The sequence below is a fragment of the Sorex fumeus genome, unplaced genomic scaffold (assembly GCF_029834395.1).
Source record: "Sorex fumeus unplaced genomic scaffold, SorFum_2.1 ptg000063l, whole genome shotgun sequence".
Taxonomy (NCBI): Eukaryota; Metazoa; Chordata; class Mammalia; order Eulipotyphla; family Soricidae; genus Sorex; species Sorex fumeus.
The window spans coordinates 30,348,762-30,373,772 of NW_026606120.1; the positions used below are offsets into that span (position 1 = coordinate 30,348,762).

At 40.1% G+C, this 25,011-nt stretch overlaps 1 pseudogene; it reads left to right on the forward strand.

Annotated features, from left to right (window-relative positions):
- LOC130035512 (contactin-associated protein-like 3) overlaps positions 1-25,011 on the forward strand; it is a 177,719-nt pseudogene that overhangs the window by 71,545 nt on the left and 81,163 nt on the right.

Consider the following 25,011-nt stretch of genomic DNA (forward strand, 5'->3'; position numbering starts at 1 on the left):
TTTACAAAAAATAACAGCAGCACTTTTTCTTAAACCTCCAGGGTATTTTTTCTCAACCCATATTTTCTCCCAATCCTTACAATTTCCTTCCCTCTGATAAGCACAGTTTGTGTCAAAGTGCATCAGTTTGTATATTTTTTAATTTTATGATTTTTACGTTAAAAAACATGATTTACAAAGTTATTGATAGTTGAGTGGCTTGTCCATTCATTTTATTTAATCATTGTATCACTGTATCAGTCATCCAGTTGTTCATCGATTTACTCAAGCGGGCACCAGTAACACCTCCATTCATCCTAGACCTGAGATTTTAGCAGCCTCTCCTTACTCGTCTTTCCCAACGTATTGGAGGCTCTTTCAGGGTCAGGGGAATGAGACCCATTATTGTTACTGTTTTTGGCATATCGAATACTCCATGGCTAGATTGCCAGGCTCTGCTGTGTGGGCGGGAATCTCTCAGTAGTTTGCCGGGATCACCGAGAGGCATATATATATATATATATATATATATATATATATATATTTCTCTATGATTTGTTGCCTACTGTCTGAACCCAATCAAATATAGTGTGGTAATTATGGAAAATGTCTAGGAGTATGTTCACTCGGCTGTGAAGCTCTGCCCAAGCATGTGGAAAATGACCTGGAGCGTGATGGTGGTTGGGTCGTGGAGGTCGACTGCCGGGGCTGAGTCCCTTATTTCTTTTATAAGTTTTATTATTCGTTTTGCCTTTCTTCTGATGTACTCCCATCTTCAGTGGTGACTTTCACTATCTTTAATTTTTTGTTTGTTTTTTGGGCCACAAACTGTGCCAGTGATCAAACCCAGGTCAGCCACATGCAAGATAAACACCTTTTCTGTCGTACTATTACTCCAGGCCACTTTAATGGATGTAGTTAGATGTAGTTATTATGCTGCAGATATGCTTTACAAATGTTTCTTCCTGTCTGACAATTTAGCTATCTTTCTTAAAGGTGGTAAAACATCACTTAATCACTTAACTTCCCGTTAGTCATTGATTTACTCGAGCGGGCGCCAGTAACGTCTGCATTTGTCTTCACTCCCATTCCTTCCCATTCCAGTTGTCACATGACGTACTCGAGGGTGGCACTGAAGAGTTTCGGTGAAATGGTATCACCCTGCCGAACCCCTCTCTTGACGTCAATGTTCACCTTCCTCTAGAATTGTGAGATCCTGGTAGTGAATCCACAATACAGCTCACGGAGGATCCTGCTGTATTGACTTTGAACGCCCTGTTTGGCTAGGGCCTCGAGGACTGCTTCTGTCTCTACAGAATCAAAGGCCTTCTTTAAATTGATGAATGTGAGAAAGAGTTAAACTCCCGAGAAACCTCAGTGAGCTTGGTTATCATGTGGATATGGTTGATTGTGCTAAATCCTTTTAGAAAACCAGCTTGTTCGCATGGTTGTCCTTCATCTAGCGTTCTGCCAATCCTATTCAGGATAACTCAAGTGAACAGCTTGTAGACGACAGACAACAGGCAGATTAGGTGATAGTTGCCAATATTGTGGATGTCTTCCTTCTTGTACAGTAGTACAGTCCTGCTGTTTTTCCATTGCGATGGAAACTTGCATTCACACAGGTAGCGTGTGAAGAGCCGAGCCAGTGTATTGATGAGTACTGACAGCAGGTTCTTCAGGTGTTCAGGACTGACCTTGTCTGGACCAGGTGCTGTTCACTTTTTTACCAACGAAATAACATGTTGGATTTCGGAAGGGAGAACGTTGGGAACGACATATCCATCCTGCTGAATTTGGTATGTGGGCAGGTGGATGTGGCTATCAAAGAGATCCGAGCAGAAGTCCTGGATAATCTTCTCCATTGCCCTTCTGGAAGATGTGATAGATCCATCAGGATGTTCGAGGGCAGTCATCTTGGTCTTGTAGTTGGCGAAAGACACACGGGCATTGCGAATGCTTTTCCTGCCTTCTGCCACATCTGCCAGCAGTGCTGCTCTTCTCTCTTTGAGGTCTTCCTTTATCAATTCTCTGCACTGCTTTGCGAGCTTGGATGTTTGCTTGCGGTCGCCTGAGGCTTGTGCCAAGCCACATTGAAGATTGAGCTCGAGAGTTTTTGAAGACAGGCGTCTTTTTGTGACTATCTCTCTCTTGGAATTCCTCGCACGATCATGCAGGTGCTGAACCAGTCAATCATATTCCTTGTCAATGTTGTCAATGATGGCATCTTCCCATACTTCTGCAATAGTGCCAAAGAGCTCCCTGTTGGTGGTCGTTCTGGGAGTTCTCTTCCTAAACTTTGTAGCTTTTTCTCCCTCCTCTGTGAAGTAGAATTTTGCACGAAGGAGACAGTGGATCGATCCTGTTTGGAATTTTGGGACAATAGTGACATTAGTCAGGCAAAACCATCGATTGAATATGATGTGGTCAGTTTCATTGTGGAACTGTGCACTAGGAGACACCCATGTCCAACGTTTAGATTTAGTCTTTTGAAATTGTGAGTTATCATGGATGGTCTTGGTCAACATGATGAACTCGGACTGTCTCTCACCCTGTTCGTTCCATTCAAGGCCATGGGTCCTGATGTGGAGTTTTTTGGCTGATCTTCTCGGTCCTATCTTGGCATTAAAATCACCAACAATGATCTTTTACAAGGTGTGGTCTTCTTTATAGGACTTCTCCAGCTCCATGTAGAACTTCTCATTTTCTCCTTCATCATAATTGGATGTTGGTGCATAAACAACAAAGATAGATACTGCCGGCAGTGAGCCATATCTGTTCATGTGTAATTTTCCGATTTGGGTTCTTGGGCATTCTAATGAATCAATGTTTATGGCCAAGTTCATATTGACAAGGACACCAACACCACCAACACCTCTTTCGTCCATGTTCTGAGGAATAGTTCTTCCCCAGTGTTGAAAACGGCGTGATGTGATTGATGCCTTCTTGTCTCGGTCAGACCAATGATGCCATACTTGATCTTTCATGCTTGCACCATCAGGTCCTCAATGGATGCATCCGATGCCGGCGTATGTGCATTGAAGCTACAGTCATTTTTGTCCTTCGTTTTGGCAGCCTAGGTTGGCCCCGAGATTTTATGAGGCTCTCCTTCCTCATCCTTTTTAACGCTACCCTATTGGTGGCTCTTTCAGGGTCAGGAGAATGAGACCCATTATATTACTGATAGAGGAGTTGAATTTTGTAAGTTTGGTTTTGAGACCACACTCAGCAGTGTTCAGGGCTTACTCCTGGTTCTGTGTTCAGGGATCAATCCTGGCAGGCCTCAGGGGATTATAAGGTTTGTTGGGTATCAAATCTTGATTGTCTGCATACAAGCCAATTACCCTCCCCACTGTACTATTGCTTCATCTCCAAAGAACTAACTTCAAACTTTTCCATTCCTGTAAATCTGTAAATGTGTCAGGAAGCATAAAATTAAGATTTAATGACTTGAAAAAATAGTTACAACTGCATTGTCAACAGGATTCGTGATCTTTTGGGTTATACTAGGAACATTTCTTAGATCTCAAGCCCATGTTGGAATCAGAAATCAGAAATCAAGGAAAAATCAAAAAGGTGGTTTGAAGAACAGTGGAAGAACATGGATTTACTTGGTTAATTGGACAATAAACACTGTATGTAGTATTAAGATAGAAATGGCTTTCAGACAGTCTACTGAAAATATATGATCATATTTTACTTGGGGATAACAGTTTTACTAGAAACAAATTCTTACAGGTTGACTTTTAACTCGATAGGTTTGTAAACAGCCCATATCATTTTCAGGTTATTAGTTGGCAAACATACCAATGAAACTGCTAGACTATTATTACTATTATTATCTAATCATCCAGGGTCTGCCCCAATGAGGTTAACTAATAACCTGAACATAAACTCAGATTAGATAATAATGTTTTTAATTAAATGAATGAATAAAGTTATTTTCTGTTTTTTTTTTTTGAAACTAGCAAAGTTTATTGGAAAGTAGAAGAGAAAGGAAAAGTAACTCCCCATGTGGAGAAGAACTTACTATAGGACAAAGTTCGAGGTGTTTCTTTTGTGACTCATTTCCCCTGATTGACCAAGTCCTAAGCCCTCTTAATTGAAGCAAGCATCTCTGTGCATTGCTGAGTACCAGTGACCATCTGTGCTTCTAATGGAGTCCAGGAGCATGGGAAGAAGGGAATGTAGTCATTGCCTTTGACTTAATTTTCGCAATTGAAATATGAATGGACGTAGCGTATGCCACATCTGAATAGAAGCTCCAGTTGCCATATCAAGTGTTGTGTTTCCCTATAAGAGAGAGAGGGCCTTGTTTCCTCCAAGGTTGATTAACTCTTACAGCACAAAGGACGGAGATTTGCATGGTTTGGGGCCACTGTGAGAAACTAACCTTAATTATTTGTTGAAATGTGGGATTGTTTGCCTCCAAGAAGCTAACAAAAAAATGTCTGGATGAGTGGTTTGGGCCACTACTCTTTACTGGTTTATTTATTACTGACGCAAAATTCACTTTTCATTTACTCTAAGTTCCTTCGTCATGGGACAGTTGGTGGCAATGTCTAAACTAATCCAGACTAAACTTCATGATCATTTTCCAGTCTATCAATTTGAGGAAAAACATTATGTCATAGACATAATTAACATAAAATGACTTCTTTTGGATAAACTAACATTAGTTTTTTAAAGATAATACTAATTGGCAGAGTACACTATGGCATTTGGAAAATATAGAAAATATAAAAAGTCAAAATAAAAAATAAGCATATTTTGTTAATCCAAAAATTTAGGTAAAAGGTAAAGGCCCTCCCGTTAATTGTCAATTTGCTTGAGCGGGCCCAGTAACGTCTCCATTGGAGACTTTGTTGTTACTGTGTCTGGCATATCGAATACTCTCGGTAGCTTGCTGGGCTCTCCGAGAGGGGCGGAGGAATCGAACTCGGGTCGGCCATGTTGGCCACTTGTAAGGCGAATGCCCTACCCGCTGTGCTATCGCTCCAGCCAAAAATTTAGTTTAATATTTAAGAGCTTCTCCTTCAGATTTAACTCTATTTTTATAAATGTTTAAGTATGAACACACTAAAAATATATATATGTACAAGTGTATGTATACTCACATATAACTAGGTACATTGTTTTGAAATACTTTACATCTTGTTCAACAAATTTTTATGTTTTATTATAATTTAGATTACTTCTTTTCAAAAATTGATAAGATGTTCTTCCAAATAATCTTTAAGATTATTACAGGGAGTAACAGTACACAAAAGTAAGGAAAATTATATTTCTAACATAAAAGTTTATAAAATATCTTATGTTACAAACTCTCCAGATATTAGTGAAGTGGATTGAAATAAATACAAGATTGAAATAAACCCTATGTCCTGTCACTGTAAATAGTTCATTTTATGATTGTTTAGGACGAATCATGAAAATTCCATTTTTGTGAGGCCCTTGGCGTAGTCTCTTTCACCTAGATCTGCCTGAGATGTGGAATTTCACACTTTTTCTGGATTTCCTCATTCTGGGGAAATGGCTCACACATCCTTCCTTGAATGTATTCTTACCTTTTCCCCCTTTCTAGTGAGAGAGAAAAACATGCCTCTATATTTCTCTCTATTTCTTTCTCCATCTCTCTATCTCTCCCTCCCTTCACATCTCTCTAAAGTTTTTCAATAAAAACTTTTTGCTTTTCCAAAAAAAAGGCTGTTCCACATACTCATGTGAAATAATTGGACTCTCTATTCTTGTACCTCTTTGCCCCTTCATTATTTCATTTCTTCTTTGTCTGTAATTTTCACATTTTTAAAAACAGGGTGGGGGTTGTTAATAGCCACACCCAACTGTGCTCCAGGCTTACTCCTGGCTCTGTGGATGCTGTCTGGCTGGACTCAGGGGAACAATTTGAGGTGCTGAGGATGTAACCCGGGGCCAACCATGTGCAAGGAAAGCAGTCTATCCACTGTACTATCTCTCCAGTCACATGTCTGTAATTTTCAAAGTAACTGAATGATAGTATCAAGAAATGAGCCTTTTTTTCTGCCATACAAGAAATGACAGCAGATAGTGACTGCCAAATGCTACAGTCTTGGCAGAGGGCATGCAGACTATAATACTGCAAGTTGAACATTGTAAATTAGTTTATAAAATATATAAGTAAATGATAGATTATATTTGCCTAGATATGAGAACCCTCTAATCACCAAATTCATTGATCAACCTGTCATTAAACCAGCATGGACTGTACCCTCCTCCTAGCTAACAATGGTCAATCTATGAATCGAAGTGCATTGCCTAATTGCATAATGTGCACCTCTTTCCCCACAATCTCGCATCTAGCGTTTCTTACTCTCTCTCTCTCCAAGAGACTCCATCCCTCCTCCAGATTGTGATTTCTTTTGTCCAAGCAGCTAAATGTGCTGCACAGACTTTGGGTGAGCTCACTGTGCCTTTGCAAGATGATCCAAGATGTGCATTATATTTTCAAGCATGTGTCCTTTTTAGAGGCAAAATCTGTAGAGTTTATAGGAATTTATTTTAACTTATTTTTTTTACTTTCAGGTTCTGCACTAAATGATGGACAGTGGCATTCTGTGTCCATATCTACTAGAGGGAGTCACCTGAGTATGACAGTAGATGATAATGCAACTTCCATAGCACATTCCCTACATGGGCAGATTCATTTTGGTGACACATATTATTTGGGAGGTAAGTGAAAGGAACAGGTAATCCGGCTTATTTTAAGACAACAAACATTCTTTGTGGGGTTGGGGCTGGATCACACCCAGCTGTGCTCAGGGTTTGCTCCTGGTTCTGTGCTCAGGGATCACTCCTGGAGGGTTCAGGGACCACAATATGGGAATGCATGGGATTGAACCTGCCTCTAACATGTGCGAGGCAAGCACCCTACCCACTGTACTATTGCTTTGGCTCCAAGACAACAAATATTTTAAAATGAAAGTTAAAAATGAATATTTTTAATTATGCTATGGTCAGTGGCAATCTTGAGGGGACAAAGTTGAAAAAATCATGACCCAAAGTGCATACTTACTAAGTGGCCTTGTTTAAATATGCACAAAGAAAGAAATTTGACACTAGTGTTTTGCAATACCTTTATATCACAGTTATCTGGAAAGCTTCCAAAAGGTTGGTGCCTGCCTCTGTTTCACAAGCTGCTAATTTCTCAGGTCATGAGGTCTGGACAACAGGTTCCTTACTGTTTTCTAGATCATTCTCTGTGCAGACAGCATTGGAAGGCATTGTTCTCCTCTTCAGTCTTGACTGCTTTTCTGTAAGTTCCTAAAGCCAATCCTCTCCAGATGCTCTGTGTTAATCATGCTGCCATATGTCAGGATTATTCTCCTTTAATCTGTTGGTTCTTCTTCTACCTGGAGCTTGATGACTCAGTAGTGCGGCACCTGAGCATATGACAGCAATGGTAGCACCTGGAAGCCCATAAGAGGTAGCCAGGTAACCACCTTGTCCTGCTGAGCCAGGATCTGCAACTCGCCAAGAAGTACTTCTTAGCCACTCTCGACAGAAGTCACTTTTGCATGGCATATCAATAGTTGTAGGTAGCAGCTATAAACAGTGATCCCTTTGCTTGGTGATGAGATTTACCAAAACCCCAGCAGGGCCTCTCTACCCTAAGCATAGTAAATGGATGGAGCATGGAAAATTCACCTCCTCAGTGCATTTTAATTGCGATTTGGGCCCAAAATCAACCATGCTCAGGGTTCCAGAGTTTGGGATCTGGTGGAAGAAAGATATGCTGAAAGAGAATAATAATAATAATAATAATAATAATAATAATAAATATAAAGCTGTTTATTCACTTACTACTAACTTCTCCTAACATTCCTATAGTTGCTAGTACTATATATAGAAGTAACGTATAAAGATGAATCATTTTTTCAAATAGAGCCAGCCGTTTAGAAATTCTTTTATAAATTATCCTCTTTGGAATAAGTAAGTAAAGGCCCTCCCATTGATCATCGATTTGCTCGAGCGGGCCCAGTAACGTCTCCATTGGAGACTTTGTTGTTACTGTGTTTGGCATATCGAATACGTCACGGGGAGCTTGCCAGGCTCTGCCGTGCGGGTGAGATACTCTCCGTAGCTTGCCGGGCTCTCCAAGAGGGGCGGAAGAATCGAACTCGGGTCGGCCATGTTGGCTGCGTGTAAGGCAAACGCCCTACTGCTGTGCTATCGCTGAATAAATTTTTAAAAATGGTAAAAAGAAAGTTATAGAATAAACAGTTCTTTACATTGTAGTCACTGTCACTGTCACTGTCCTCCTGTTGTTCATAGATTTGCTTGAGCGGGCCGAGTAACATTGTGAGACTTGTTACTGTGTTTGGCATATCGAATACATCACGGATAGCTTTCCAGGCTTTGCTCTGTGGGCAAGATAATCTTGGTGGCTCGCTGTGCTCTCTGTGAGGAGTGGAGGAATCGAACTCGGGTCGGCTGGGTTGGCCACATGCAAGGCAAACGCCCTACCACTGTGCTATCACTCCAGCACCTTTCTCTTAGCTAACTGAATTTAATTGAACATGACCATAATCGGAGGTGCCCTCATTGTCACTAAAGTAGGTCCAATATACTGAATACTTTGCTGAAGGGTGGCTGTTCATAATTGTTCCTGATTTTTCCATCAATCCAGAACTTCACAGTCATCAGTCCTTCTGATTCACATGACTACTCTAACAACTATTGGCTTGATAGTTCCTTAAAAAAAATAATTATTGTTTAATCCAAAGATCCAGCCTGGTTCAAATAAGAAGAAATTATTTCTCTTTAATGATTGTTATGGCTTTATTTTTAGTGAAACAAGATAAGTTTTTATTGCACAATACTTACTTAGAAATATGCAAGGTAGGGCTAGAGTAATAGTACAGAGGATAAAGCTTTGCATGTGGCCAACCTGGTTTAGATTCCTGCATCCCAAATGGTCCCCCAGGAACCACCAAGACTAATTCCTCAGTGCAGAGCCATGATTGGCCCCTGAGCATAACCCCTGAGTGATCCCTGAGCATAACCACCCCTGCCCCCAAAATAAGAAAATTGAAAGAGGGGGAGAAGGTAAAGATTACATGTTCAAAAGGAAACATGAACTTGAAAGATGAAGCAAGCAAGCATACATAGAGATAAACAAGCGAGATAAGTGTTCAATAGAGAACACAGGCTTGAAGAGCTAACATTTTTTTTTTTTTGCTTGTTGGGTCACACCCGGCGATGCACAGGGGTTACTCCTGGCTCTGCACTCAGGAGTTTCTCCTGGCGGTGCTCGGGGGACCATATGGGATGCTGGGAATTGAACCCAGGTCGGCCGCGTGCAAGGCAAACGCCCTACCCTCTGTGCTATCTCTCCAGCCCTGAAGAGCTAACCTTTGACTATTTTAAAATAGTATGTCATTCAGATCGGAATCCATAAGGTACATTGAAGACAAAGTCGGCAAAACCATCCATGACATTGAAGCTAATGGTGTCTTCAAAGATGTCACGCCACTGGCTAAGCAACTGAAAACAGAGATAGGCAAATGAGACTATCTTAAATTAAGAAGCTTCTGCACCTCAAAAGAAACAGTGACCAAAATACAAAGACAGTCCACAGAATGGGAAAGGGTATTCGCCAAATACACATCTGACAAGGGGTTGATATCAAGGATATACAAAATACTGATTGAACTCCACGAGAAGAAAACATCCAACCCTATCAGAAAATGGGGCGACGAAATAAACAGAAAGTTCCTCAAAGATGAAATTCGAATGGCTAAAAGACACATTAGAAAATGCTCTACATCACTAATCATCAGGGAGATGCAGATCAAAACAACAATGAGATATCATTTCACACTGCAGAGACTGACCCACATCCAAAAGATCAAAAGCAACCCGTGCCGGCGCATACGTGGCAAGAAAGGGACCCTCCTTCACTGCCGGTGGGAATGCCGACTGGTTCAGCCCTGGAAAACAGTATGGACGATACTCAAAAAACTAGAAATTGAGCTCCCATTTGACCCAGCAATTCCACTCCTGGAACTATACCCCGGAGAGGCAAAAAAGTATAGTCGAAGCGACATCTGCAGTTGTCTGTTCATTGCAGCACTGTTTACAATAGATAGAATCTGGAAAAAACCTGAGTGCCCAAGAACAGATGACTTGTTAAAGAAGCTTTGGTACATCTACACAATGGAATACTATGTAGCTGTCAGAAAGGATGAAGTTATGAAATTTACATACAAGTGGTACTACATGGAAAGTATCATGCTAAGCGAAATGAGTCAGAAAGAAAGGGATAGACATAGAAAGATTGCATTCATCTGGGGAACAGAAAGTAACAAAATAGGAGACTAACACCCAAGAATAGCCGAGATAAGTACCAGGAGGATTACTCCATGGCTTTGAGGACAGTAGCACACGCTAGGGGAAAAGGCAGCTCAGATAGAGAAGGGAGCACCAAATAAAGGATGTTGGGAGGTTTCTCTCAGGATGGGAAATGCGTGATGAGAGTAGACTATAGTCTGAACAAGATTGCCACTCAATGTCTCTTTTGCAAACCGCAGCACTCAAAAGGAGAGAGATAACAAAAGGGAATGCCCTGCCACAGAGGTAGGGTGGGATGGAGGGAAGGGAGGTGGGTGGGATACTGGGACTGGTGGTGGTGGAGAATGGGCACTGGTGGAGGGATAGGTATTCAAACATTGTATAACTGAAACCAAAGCACAAAAGTTTGTAAGTCTGCAACTGTACCTCATTGTGTTTCATTAATAAAAATTTAAGGAAAAAAATAGTATGTCATGTCAAATTTCCACAAACCAAAATAAAAGAAAGACTAAAATTTGAGCTCTTATTGAAAATACATAGGAGGGAAACTGGGAAAACTAATGTTTCTTCTCCTTTTCTAATTTCTTGACTGAAATCTCTTATAAAGATAAGAAAAATAAACAATTTTATTAATTTGTTTACTCCTTTATATAAGAATTCAGAGTAACTCCCAAGAATGCATAAGCTACTAGCTTAAATACCATTTCCAGCTGAAGACAAAAAGAAACATTCAGGGACAAAGACAAGGATAGGCAGACACTGTGATCAGGAAAAATAACACAATAAACAAGGGTAAAATCCTTATGCAGATTTAATTTGCTGCCTACTCAAATGCTCATGGCAGAGCCAGGTAAGCTCCCGGTGGTGTATTCAATATCCCAAACACAGTAACAACAAGTCTCACAATGGAGATGTTACTAGTGCCTGCTCCAGCAAATCAATGAATGAACAATGGGAGTACAGTGCTACAGTGCTAGTCCAGTGTTGATTTTCTAGGTATTTATTGATCTTTGTAGTATAGAAAGTGAGACACCCTGGTAATTGGAGAATTCCATTTTATATGTAAATTTCACCTACAAAAATTTCACCTACAAAATTTTGTATCTATTGTTTTTTAAAATAATCAGCTGAAGATAATGCATGTGCTCAAAGGGATGAGCACATGCTTTGTGAACCTTGCTTTGCATACAGAAGACCTCAGTTTTGATCCTTGGTACCTCATGGTCCCCCAAACACTTCTAGGAAGAGAACCTGAGCACCAAGCTGCTCTGGGCAATGTCCGTTGTTATCTAAAAGCAAGGGAAAAAACAACAGAAAAGAAAAAAAGAAAAGAATAAGGTAACCCTTGTTTGTTCTTTGCTGTTGCTTTTATTTTTTTGGACCACACCCTGAGTTGCTCAGGGTTTACTCCTGAGCACCGAGGACTCATTCCTGTCAGGTTTGGGGGACCTTATGGAATGTTGGGAAGCAAAGCCTGGTTGGGCACATGCAAGACAAACTCCCTATCCACTGCACCATTGCACAGATTCCACAAGATAACCCTATGTCGAGAGAATATTTTGAGTTGGCATATTCCATTCTTTAAAAAAAATTCTTAGGGGTTGATATATCACGCAGCCAACATGGCCGACCCGAGTTCGATTCCTCTGCCCCTCTCGGAGAGCCCGGCAAGCTACCGAGAGTATCTCGCCCGCACGGCAGAGCCTGGCAAGCTCCCTGTGACGTATTCGATATGCCAGACACAGTAACAACAAAGTCTCCAATGGAGATGTTACTGGGCCGCTCGAGCAAATCGATGATCAACGGGAGGGCCTTTACTTATTTACTTACTTTACTTTTATTAATTATCAGCCAAATGTGTCTACTTAGAAAGCATGAAAGAACTGGTTACTAATGCATGCTGTGGGTAGGGATGAGGTTCTGCTGCTTCTAATATTTTTTTATTTTCTAATATTTTTTAAGGGGAGCAAAAAAGATACAGAATAAAATAGTTACATTTCACATGAAGCAAAAAAATTTACTTCAAAAAATTTTTAGAAGGGGCATATGCTGCCCAAGCTCATGTGCTGCTTGCAGCCATGTGGCCAAGCAGATGTGGTGTCGGAGCTCATTTGTCACCACATCTCCTTTCTTGAGATGTGTACTTTCATGCTTTCCTGTCTAATGCTCGGATGTGTATAGGGGCTCTCTCTGCCTTTGGAGAAGCCCAGGTTCTCTCTTGAGCATAATACTGTCCACTTGCTCCCACTTTCTCTTCCTCTTTCCCTTCAAAATCTCCAAATAAAATCTGTTTTACTTCCAAATTTTTTTTGGAAGTAAAAAAAAAATTGGGGAAGTAACAAAAATTTTTTTTGGAAGTAAAATCTGAATATTTTCATGGTGGTGGGATTGTAAGCCAGTAGAGCACTTGCAGGCAACCACCCTGGGTTCAATCCCCAGCATCCAGGAACGATGCATCCTGAGCATAGAGCCAGGAGTAAGTTCTGAGTACTGCTGAGTGTGGCCTGAAAACAAAACAAAGCAAAACAACAAACAAAAGCCTAAATATTTTGAAATAATGTGTCTCATTCATGTTTGCTTACCAAAAATAGGACAGTCAGTTAAATTAGTGCTATGTGATAATAGCCTACACTGCTACAGTGTTGGATTCTTCAGGACTCTTCCTCTGTGTGGGAGATTTAGCTTGTTTGTTTGGGTGGCCATATTCAGCAGTGCTCAGAGCTTACTTTTGGCTCTGTCTTCAGGAGCCAGGGGACAATATATGGTGCCTGGGGTTGAACCCGGGTCAGCCGCATGCAAGGCAAGTGCCCAACGGCACTATACTGGCCCTCTTCACAGAAGATTTGTGCGGAGGTGGTTGAGTGAGATTAATTCTTGCCAACAACCCCTAGAAGGGTGGAGAGAACAGATGGATGAACAGCGGAGTAGGCTGACAGGTGGTACGTTTTTAATGACTCAGTGATCCTATATGAGATATTGGTGCTGGGAATCCCTTCCAGGGAGTCCCAGATGAGGAAATGTGTCTAGGTCACGATTGTATCCATTGTCCCTTTGAACATTGGTTATCTCTGGGGAAGAGCATTACCTTAGGAGATTCAATTCCCTATAGCCAGGGTAGTTCCTGGAGAAAGTTTTACCCAAAGGCAATAAAGAATGGAGTGGTACTGGGGTCAGTACAAATGTTCATTTGTTCTCCCAGTCACTGCCTGTCACAAACGCGTTTTGCAACAACTGCTTCTTTGTAGGTACAGCAACCATATCTTTGGCCCCTCCAGATGTTTTTTCATTTTGTTTTGGGGCCACACCTGGAAATGCTCAGGGGTTACTCCTGGCTTTGAGTTTTACAAATCACGCCTTATGGTACTCTGGAGATCATACAGGCTGAAACCTGGTCAGCCTTGTGCAAGGCAAATGCTCACCTGCTGTACTATTGCTCCAGTCCCATGATTGTTTCTTTGTAATCATTGTAATAGTCCTTTTCCTAAATGTCCACTCCTTTACATTCTAAAATTGCAGTGTACAAGAAGCTGTGATTAATAGAGGTAAACTCAGGGCAGCGTGTGGCAATTCTCAAGATTCTGTTAACCCACAGCAGGGGATGGATGAAGGTTTAAATTCCATCTTGCTGTGATTTTTATTTTAAAGCATCTCCTTTCTTATCATTATTAAAAGAACATTGTTTTCTTGCAAATTCCATTGGAATAAAACAAAGCAACCATGTAGATATTGTAGTTTGTAATTTATAATGGGACAGTCAAGGACTGTATCAGAAGTTGTGAAGATTACTATTATTGGAAAAAATCGATGCTACAAGGAGTAGCACTGTAGCACTGTCCTCCCATTGTTCATCAATTGCTTGAGCGGGCCCAGTTACATCTCCATTGTGAGACTTGTTGTTATTGTGTTTGGCATATCAAATACGTCATGGGAAGACAGGCTTTGCTGTGCAGGGTAGATACTCTCGGTAGCTTGTTGGGCTCTCCAAGAGGGGCAGAGGAATTGAACTCAGGTCAGCCAGGTCAGCAGACTGCAAGACAAACGCCCTACAAGGAGTATTCTTATATATTTTTCTTCATATTTTCCATTGACATGGCAATACAAGATAGTTCTTAATTCTTTATGACATTGACTGAAGTGTCCAGTTCAACAAAATATTTTAAATGTAAATATAAATCTTAGAGGTGCAAAACAATTGTTATAAAAATTCTTTAAAAGTATGCCTGCGCATGCCTACAGACACACAGAAGTTAGGTATTTAGCATGAATTTTAATAAATAAAATTTATTTTTCACTTTCAATTTATGACATTTATTTTTATTTCATTTTATTTTCAAACACTTTCTATTTAGTACCTCTTATCAAACCTGCTCATTAGTTTGAGTTCAGTATCATGGTAATGTCATTCTTTATGCTTTTAATTTCTTCCTTAATTACCTTTCTGATCCACTCATTGTTCAGCATTGAGTTGTTTAATTTCCAGGTGATTTGGTTCTCTGTGTCTGTGCATGATTAAGTTCTATCTTCAGTGCATTGTGGTCTGAAAGGATAGTTATATGATGTCTATCTTTCTGATTTTCTTGAGGTGTGTTTTGTGACACAGCACGTGCTCTATTCTATAAAATGTTCCGTGTGCACTGGAAAGAACGTGTATTCATTTTGGGGACGATGCAAAGTCCTGTGTAGACCTTCTCACATCTATCTCTTCCTTCAAAGCCAATGTTTCTTTGCTGAGTGTTAATCTTGTTGCTCTATCCAGAGGTGACAAGGCGGTGTTGAAGTCTCCAACAACTATTTGTTGCTAGCAATGTTTTACTTAAAACTGTTGGCAGCTGTTTTAAGTATTTCGCTGGTCCCTCATTAGGTGTGTATTCGTTTAGGACTGTGATTTCTTCCTGCTGTACATATCCATTGTTTATTAAGAATAGCCTTCACTGTCTCTTCTAGTCTTTTTCAACCTGCAATCCATGAGGTTAGATACTTGGATGGCCACCACAACTTTTTTGAGGGAATTCTTTGCTCGCAGGATTGTTTTCCATCCTTTGATCATTGAGTCTGTGTTTGCTCTGACTGTTCAGATGTGTTTCTTATAGGTAGCAGAATGTTGGGTTCAGTTTCTGAATCCATTTTTGTCACTTTGTGTCTCTTAATTAGTGCATTTAGACCACTGATATTGAGAGAGATTATTGCCATGGGGATTTGTGCCATCTTTCTGTAGAGTTTTTTTGTGCTTGTAGGATTTTTTTCTTGTCTGACAGTAGCTCATTTAGTTCTTTTAACGTTAGTTTTGAGTCTGAAGTTTCTGAGCTGTTTTTTATTCATGAATTGTTCCTTCAAGCTTGAGTGAGAGTTTAGCCGAATATAGTATTCTTGGTGAGGCATTAATTTCATTGAGTTTTTTTCACTACATCTCACCATTGTCTTTGGGCTTAGAAAGGTTCCTCTGATAAGGCTGCTGTAAATCTAAGGGATGCTCCTTTGTATGTGATTTTCTTCTTTGACCTTGCTGCTTGCAGTATTGTGTTTCTATCCGTGGCATCCATCATTCTGACTATGATATGTCTTGGAGTCTTTTTATTTGGGTCTCTTTTAGCTGGCACCCTTCGGATCCTAGGATCTGGATGCCTGCATTCTCCAGCTTTGGGAACTTTCCAGCAATGACATCTTTAACTGTGACTTTTTCATTGGGGTAGCCTCCCAGTCCTTCTGGTCCTCTAATTATTCTAATGTTGTTTCTCTTTGATTCACCCCCTAGGTCTCTGATTCACTCCAGAGCTATTTTGAGGTTTTTTCCCCATTATTTATTGTTGCCTATAAGCTTTCTGTAGCTCATCTTCAAGCTCACTGATTTTGTCTTCGGCTGTAGCCATCCTATGTTTGAGGGCACCCACTGACTTTTTATTTCATCTACTGAATCCTTTATTAGTGACACTTCTGTTTGTAGCTTTCTAATTTCTGCTCTCATTTCTTCCTGTATTTTCTTGTCTGTCATTCCACTCTTTCTTTCATGTCCTCCTTTAACTTACTGTATGCCTTTTCCATTTCCTTGAGTTCACTGAACATCTTCAACATTTCATCTCTAAATCCCTTACCGGAGAGATTGTATTTGTGGGTAATGCCTGCTGAGGCTTCTGGACTCTTCTCTTAATCCTTTCCTCCTGTGGGAATTTGAGCTGCTTCTTTATATTGTCGTGGTTATATGGAGGTGGGACCTTCTAGTTCACTATCATTATTTCGTCTTGCTGCAAGAAAGTATTCTGGATGAGCTCACTTGATGGTGGTCATGTTTTCCACCTTCTATAAGTCCTTCCTCTCAGGTGCGCCTCTGTATGTAAGGCCTCTGGTGAACCTGTGATCTTTTATTATAATGAGCTTGTGTGGCTTCTTATGTTCACTGGTGTTTTGGTGAAATTGTAATAGACTAGTGGACTTTTGGCCTATTGTATTTGAAATAGCTAGGATGTTCTTCATGGAATTAGGTGATGAAGAGTGGGATGTGACTCCAGGGTGCCAGGAATGGGGAAGATTACTGGCCCCACCCCAAGGTCACACCTCCTACCGTAAAGGCCACACCCCCTGCCACAGAGGCCATGCCCCGTGCCAGGCTGTAGGTGGTATCCTGGTCTGAGAGGCTGACTGCAGCGTAAAAGGAGGAATGGCCACCGGCTTCTGGTCACTCACCTGGCACATGGGGTGGATGCAGGAAGCACTGGAGGGTGGCATGGGTCAGGCAGGCTGGGTGGATCTGGGTGCGAGGAACTGTCTGGAGCATGGGCACGGAAACCTATGCTTTTAAAAAGAAAACCAAGTTCTGCTTAAAACAGATTTTCACTAACTCTATACTTTTACCCCTTACCTTCTTCTGGTCATTCCATAAACTTGGCCTTAGTTTATATTTTTCATGTTACCAATACCAGAAACTCTTGTTCCTGTCAACTTCCTAGCACTCTGTCCTGCTCCAAAGGGAAGAGGAGTGTAATTCCCAGGGGTAGTTTCTACAATAAATACTGTGGTGTAACGGTTTTCTTTTTTGTGGTGTGTGTGTGTGTGTGTGTGTGTGTGTCTGCTTGCCCTTTTAGGCTGTCCTGATAGCAACTCTGGCTCTGGATGCAGAAATCCTGGATTTCAGGGCTGCATGCGGCTCATCTCCGTTAGCCACAAGGAGGTGGATCTCATCGCAGTGCAGCAGGGGCAGCTGGGCACTTTCCATGACCTGCAAATAGACATCTGTAGCCTGACTGACAGGTAAGGAGTTATTAGATTATTTACATATACAGGTTTTCAAATTTGGGTAGCAGATTAAGTAACAAATGAAGAGCTGAAAAAGTGGATTTTCTTATCATCACCTGATTCCCCTTCCAAAGGGTAAAATAAGCACAACCTAAACATGAAGAAAAAAAAACATAGTACAGTGAGTAAGAAAACTTCTTTGCATGTGACCAAGATGGGTTCTATCTCAATACCACAGATGGTCTCTCTCTAACCTCGGTATGACACCAAGACAAAACAATTTTATAATTTCACAACAGAATATTGAAAACACAAGAGATATTGAAAACCTTGTACAGAATGGGATACTGGCCAAAACAACAGTCTACTGAAGAGTCCATTGAAGGCCACCCCCACCTCCACAACCCTAATAGATATCTCGATAGGCCTGTCTCCTTGACAGGCTGATTTTTAAAATTACTTTTATTGAGGTACCAGGATTTGCAATACTGTTAGTGTTTTTCATGCAAATATCTTTTGAACATCACAACCCCGTACTGTAACTTCTCTATTCATCTGCCATTGAGCACTTGAGTGGTTTTCAGATTTTTGTTATTTTCTATAGTGCTATAATGAAAATTGCTGTGCATACATAATTTCAATGAATGGTTTATATTCTTGGAATAGATAACTAGGAGTGAAATTGCTGAATCTCATGCTAATTCTATTTTTAATTTTGGGGGAAAATCTCCATACTGATTTTCATAAAGACTGAAATCATTTTTTCATCTCCGCCAAAAGTAAATGAGGGCTCCTTTTTTTCTAAATCTTCTCATTACATGTTTCCAATATTTTTCACATAGTTTAGTCTCACTGTTATGACATGTCTTTTTGGCATTTTAACTTTCGTTTTCCCGATAATCATTGATAATACACATTTGTCAGGTACCTATTTGCCTTCTGTATATCTTGTTTGAAGAAGCGACTGTGTAACACTTCTCGCCATTTTACTGGTAAACTTTTTTGTTGTTGGTTTTTTTTCAGTTTTCAACTTATCTTGGATATTATCTTTTTTCCTAGATGTGCATATTTTTTGTTTATTTGGTTCTTTATTGGCCAGACTGGCGGTGCTTAATGTTAACTCCTGGATTTGCAATCAGGAATAACTACTGCTAGTGCTTGGGGTCCATATTGAATGCTGGGTGTCAAACCTGAGTGTCACGAGTACAAGGCAAGTACCCTACCCACTATATGGTCACGCCAGTCCCAGATATGCATATTTTCTCTACCATTTAGCTTTTATTGTACAGAGCTACTTTTAAATTTTTTACTTATTGAATCACTCTTACAAAGCTGTTTATGATTAGATTTCAGTCATACAGTATTCCTACACCCATTTCTCTACCAGTATACATTTCCCAGCACCAGTGTCCCCAGGCTCCCTTCTATCACCCCCCACCTCCTGCCTGCCTCTATGGGAGGGACTTTTCACTCTCTGGCTTTTTCTTCTCTCTCTCCTTCTATCCCTCTCTCCTCATGGGCATTGTGATTTGCAGTATTGGTACTGAAAGTTATCAAGAATATCCCTTCACCTAGTTTTATCATTCAGATTTTGTCCAGCGTGATCATTTCCTGCTATTTCTGTCATACTAGTCTCTTCTCTACCTTACCTGCCCTCAGCCCCCCACACACTTGTGGTTAGTTCCAACCATTGACCAGTCCTCCTAGCCCCTGTTTTCCCTGGACATGGATATTAGTCTTCTACTATATATTATTTTTATATACCACAAATGAATGCAGTCATTCTCCATCTGTTCCTCACCTTGTGACTCAGAGCTACTTTGATCTAATCCCATTCATTGCTTTTACTTTTGTATTAAGTCATTAAACTCCCCACTGAAGTCATTATTATGCACTTTTCTGCCTGTGCTTTCTTTGATGTATTTTTAAAATGTGGGTCGAGCGTTTAGTTATATGATGCATTTTGAGTTAACTTTTGTGATTCTTTTGCCTGTGGCTAACCCAGTTTTCCAGAAATAATTTATTGAGACATTTTTGTTCCTTCTTTGCTATAAGTTAACTTTCCATTGGTCTGAGAATCCACCTTTGTTCCAGTACTAAACTGATTTGATACTATTGCTTTTTATATGCACAGTTAGGGAATGCAGTGCCCTTCATCTTATTTCTCCACATAATTTCTTTGGCTCATTGGAGTTTCTGTGGCTTCACACAAATTGATCAGTGTCTATTCTATGCTAAATGTATTTATTGCTTTGGGTAAAATGGTCATTTTAACAATGACAGTTCTTTCAAACCATGAACATGTAGTCTTTTTCCATTTCCTTGTAGCTTCCCTTTTTTATGGTAACTTGTAGTTTACTATGTATATCTTTAACCTTATTTGTTAACTTACTATTAAATACTTATTTTTGATGGTATAGTAAGTGAGATATAGATTTTGGTTTCTCTTTTAGTTTCTTATTTTACTCTATAAATGCAACATTTTGAATTATACAGATTTTTTTCTCTGAATTTTTTTTTCTAGTAGTATTATGGTGACTGTCAGGGATTTCTTAACATATTGTCATGTTATTTGTAAAATGTGATACTTAACTACTTTTTGAACTTGAAATCTCCTTTACTTTTTTTTTCTTAGCTAACTGTTTTGACTGAAACCTTTGACTACTGTATTTCATAATAGTGGTAAGAATGCACACAGTTGATTTGTTGTTTCTTAGGAAAAGCATTTTGTTTTTAAATAAGTGTGATATTTACTGAGTTTGCTATATATGGCATTTGCCGTATTGAGGAATACCTTCCACTTCATTATGTTTTGATCATAAATAACATCTATTTATGTGATCATGTGATTTTTAAAAAAATTTTCTTTTTGATATGGTTTAACATCCCAAAAATAAATACCACTTGTTTATGGTGTGTTATAATTTTAATGTATTGTTGAATTCAGCTCATTGACATTTTATTGAAAATCTTTGCATCTAGGTTTTTATACGCATATTGATGTTCAGTCTCTCTCTCTCTCTCTTCTTTTCTTTTTTTTTCTTTTTAGCTTTTTCTGCTTTTGGTTTTTGTCTTTTGGTGTTTTCCTCACATAAAGTTGTTGGAAGAATTCCTGTTCCGATTTCCTAAAGATCTTAAGAAAGATAGAAAGCATATCTTCGGGGCTTTGATTTTGTTTGTTTGTTTTGCTTCTCGCAGTGCTAGATGACCTTGAAGTGCTGGGAATCAAATTTGGGTCTCAAAGTCATCTCCTTGGCCCCCCACATGATCTTAGTATTTTAAAGATGGGGTTTTACTTAAAGTAGAATTTACCCTTAAATCCATTTGCACACAAACTTGTTTTGGAGAGACTTATGATTTATTTTTCAATAGTATTATTGTATTAGCCTGTTAAGGCTTTCTGTTTGTTTGTTTGTTTACTTGTTTTTAATTCAGTCTTGGGACATCATGTGAGTTTAAAAATTCATTCTTTCTGATAACTTTAAGTTTAACATTTTTCTCCTAATTCCTTAACATTTACTTGAACTTATTTTCTTTTTGTTTTCTAATGTAAAACTTCATTGTTAAAAAGTTTCCTTTTAGTATTATTTTTGCTCTGTCTCATATGTTATGATGGCTTGTGTGTTTATTCTTATTTGTTTTCAGAAATTCAGTTCTAATAGGATTTCTTCACTGAGCTAATATTAGGCATGTTATTTTGGTTATAGAAACTGATATCATCTGTAAATTATAGAACCACATATAGAATCATGAATCTTGGTATTGAGAGAGGGTCAGAGATGTTAACTCTGAGATAGGGTAAGGCACACACTGGGGCTATAATAGCTAGAACGATCAGAAGTCCCAGTTCTCTCGGAGAGGCCAAATTGTCATTTTTTCTGAATCTCAGAGAATACTCACAGCATGTGATGTACAGTATTTCTCTCACATTGGGACTCCACATTTCCCTCTTGTGTGCAAAGATCCTTTAGCACCCACCAAAGTGTATCTACCTTTATTTCACTGCTACACTGTATACATATGTATATATGTGTATATGATACATAAAAAAGGAAAATAAGCTTTCTATATCATTCATAAAATGGAATGCAAAATATGCTGAAATCTCTGGAGATATATAAAATATGAAGTTATATCCTTTAAGCAAAAATTGAGATGCATCACAAATCTTTATGTATGAAAGAGCTACTCACTTTTTTGATGTCTGACATAGCTACTAAAGGTGATTTTTGTTTGTTTGTTCATTTGTTTTGATTTTGAAGCCACATCTAATTGTAATTGTGTTTCCTTCCTTCCTTCCTTCCTTCCTTCCTTCCTTCCTTCCTTCCTTCCTTCCTCTCTTCCTTCCTTTCACATCCAGTGGTGCTCAGAGCTTGTTCCTTGGCTCTGTTTTAGGGATCACTCCTGACAGGGTTGCAGGGTCCCTGACAGGCCAGAGACTGAACTTAGGTCTGCTGTGTACAAGGCAAATACCTTATTCACTACACTATCTCTCTGCCCCCCATCTATTTATTTAAAAATATTATCCCCAAATGTTTTTAGATAAATCATGGTATTCTTTGTTTTTTAATCTGTCAAACAAACAAAACTGTCCTCCCATTGTTCATCGATTTGCTTGAGCAGGCCCAGTGACATCTCCATTTTGAGACTTGTTGTTACTGTGTTTCGCATATTTAATATGTCATGGGTAGCTTGCCAGGCTTTGCTGTGCGGGCGAGATACTCTCGGTAGCTTGCTGGGCTCTCTGAGAGGGGAGGAGGAATCGAACCCGGCTCAGCTGGGCTGGCTGCACGCAAGGCAAATGCCTTACCGCTGTGCTATCACTCCAGCCCATTTTTATTAGTTATTTTAATTCAATTAAAAGAATGGAATCTCTTCATCAGTGCTTTTGCAGTGTTCCAATGTTTCAAAAATACACAACAATTTACTTCATTTAAATAAATAGTAAAGAAGATGCATTTTACTTTAGTTGTGTCATCCCTGCTGCCTGGTCCAGAGTGAGAATTTATTGGAATATCACTACTAGTCTTTGTTTAAAATGGTTTGTAGGCCATTGGCCTGCTGCTAGCCTTTGTAAAATGCTTTTCAGTGAAGCAAGATTTTGCCCATCCATGACACTAAGGCTCTATTACCTTAAAAACTAAATATAGTTTTCTCTTTACACGAAAACAAAAGCTGCCACTATAGAATAATAATAAGTTGGGGGTTGTAAGCATCTGGGGGCAGTTCTCTGTATTTGAACTATATATCACTATTAAGACACACCTAAACTTTGATGAAAATGTGGGTGGGAATCAAGTGGGAGAAGCCAGCAGTCCAGAGCAAGGCAGAGCCTTGTATCGAAGCCCAAAGTGTGGCAATTAAGTTTGATCCATTTAAAGATTTCTACACTAGCAACGCTGACTTAGAGGAATAGACGAGGGCACATGGGAGATGGTGCTAACTAATATGACAGAGGTATACCACAGAGGCCTGGGAGCCATCTGAGGCTCTACGTGTTGACCTAACGTTCTTAAAATATCTCTGAAGGGCTCAATGCCAGGTCCCCCTTTATACTATTTAGCAAAACTCTGACATCTGGTGAAGATGATGATAGTGAAGACAGCAGAGAAGAACACAAGAGGCAACTTATTTAACGGTGAAATATTTTGGTCTGAATCGTGAAGATTGGGAGTTTGAAATAGGGAATAGAGATTCTGTAAACAAATTATAGAGCGATTTATGAGTATTAGGTGAGCAGAATCACAAGTTCATTGCTTCATGACTGTGAATGATGGATCATTAATGAGTCTAGCCAAAAGAGTAATTCTTCAGTTCTGGTTGGATCATGGTGTGTATCTCTCAATGGAACAGTATGGGGGAAGAGCACAGTTTTGAGGACTAGAGTCAACATTTTCTATTATTCATTTTTTTTATAGTCAGTAATATTATAGAAAGAAAAATCTCAAAGTTGAAAAGAACTTTAACAGGGCATATTCTTTTTTTAATGTAGAGTACTGCTATTTATTCAGCCACTGATTAGCTGATAAATTGGGCATGAACTCCAAATTACTTTTTTTTTCATAATTTTATTTATTTATTTTTTCTTCTTATATTTATTTATTGAATCACTGTGGGAAAAGTTACTAAGCTTTCAGGTTTAAGTCTCGGTCATACAATGTTCAAACACCTTTCCCTTCACCAGTACTCATTTTTCACCACCAAGAACCCCAATATAACCCCCTCCCAGCCCTCCCAATGCCTGTGAGGCAGATGATTTCTCTTTAACTCTTCTCTACATTGATTACATTCATTATTTCAACAAAAAATGCACCATTACTGTTTAGAATTTCCCCCCAAACAATCAGAGTTGCTGACATTGTGAAATACTCTTTTCTATAGCTGGTTATGAGAATCATATAATGTCACGCGGCCCCGATTTTGGATTTCTGCAAAGAGCCAGATAATTACGAGACTGGTTTCTGTGCGTATGGTGTTATGGCTGAGCCAGAGAGCCACCCGTTGGGGGCAACTCGTGACCTTGGTATGGCGTGAAGGACGAGCCATTATCACCACCCTTCCCATGAGATTGCAGTTGCCTGTCCCCGCTGGCTCACACCTGGCTTTCCTATAAGCTCTGAGGCGGCAGCCACCTTGTTGCCGGGGAGGGGGCGGGGAGGGATGGGAGGTGGAAGGGAGCAACACCCTTTCCCTCCCGGGGAGGCATGGTGCCATAGTTTAACGCATGGTCCATTAATTTTTCTGCAACAAGCTGCCGGACTCTGGACTAAGTCTTTTTGCCTCTGGAGCTATGGCTGTGCTGGAGAGCCGCTCGTGGGGGGCAACTCATGACCTCAGTAGGGCGTGAAGAATGAGCCGGTACCATCCCCCTTCCCATGAGACTACAGTTGCCCCGTCACCACCAGCTCATACCTGGCTTTCCTATAAGCTCTGAGGTGGCAGCCACCTTTTATATGGTCCAGATGCATTTCTGCCAAAAGCTGCTGGGTTTTGAGATTTGTTTCTGAGTCTTTGGGATCATGGCCATTAATCGACTTGATCAGGAGCCAGCTTGATCAGGAGCCAGAGAGGCCGTTCGTAGGCGGCAACTCGGGGTCTCGTTGGGATGGGGAGGAAAGGACCAGTTTCACCACCGTCTGGTGAAGCCCCATGTATCTCGTCACTGCAGGCCCAAACCTGACTGTCCAGTGGACTCTGGAGGATGGTGGGCCGCCAGGGAGAACAGCCAAGGCACAAAACCTATTCCCACCTGAAGTGGCCCAGCACCAGTAACCTACTGCAGGAATAGGACACATTTCTGCCAAAAGCCTTTGGGTTCCGAGATTTGTTTCTGAGTCTCTAGGATCATGGCCGTTACTCAGTTCGATCAGGAACCAGAGAGGCCATGCCTCCAATTATATAGCTGGGCCAGGTGTGGTTTGTGGGTGTGTCTCCCACATACCTAACTTTTGACCATTTACTGTCTTGGTAAACTTT